Raw genomic sequence first — 602 nt, forward strand, 5'->3', positions numbered from 1 at the left:
CTGCATGGGACCGCCCAGAGCTCTACTATTGTGGGGCTCTGGGCGATACACAACGTGGTGAAAGCATGAATACTATAAAATGAGTACGGACAGTATTCATACAGTAATATTTTTTTATTTTAAAAAACCAAGTGGTGAAAATTACAGTTTTCTCCCGTTTCCGGCCTGTGATCGCCTTGTGGGTGTGGGGGACGGAATGAAAACGTTCTGAGGAGAAGGCGGATAGAAAGAGGAGGGTGCCAGCCAAGGTGTAAACCGTCGCTGCCCTCAACCAAAAGCCTGGTGGAGCATCTCTGCCTTACAGGCCCTACGGAATTGCGTGAGATCCCGCGGGGCCCTGACTGTGTTAGAGAGTTCCATCAGGTTGGGGCCTTGACCGTAAAGGCCCTGGCCTTGGTTGAAGATAGCCAGATGTCTTTAGGGCCAGCGATCACCAGCAGATTGTTATCTGAGGAGCGTAATGCTCTCCTGGGCAAATATCAGAGGAGACCGTCCCAGACACAAATGCAGACGTGTGCTGTGACGATCCCTTATCTGGGGAGGTCTGGTTTCCCTTTAAAGTGTTCCTTATGTTTTGCTTTACTGTGTATATCCGGCTACCA

The sequence above is a fragment of the Gekko japonicus genome, unplaced genomic scaffold, assembly GCF_001447785.1.
Source record: "Gekko japonicus isolate JY-2015 unplaced genomic scaffold, Gekko_japonicus_V1.1 scaffold4101, whole genome shotgun sequence".
Taxonomy (NCBI): Eukaryota; Metazoa; Chordata; class Lepidosauria; order Squamata; family Gekkonidae; genus Gekko; species Gekko japonicus.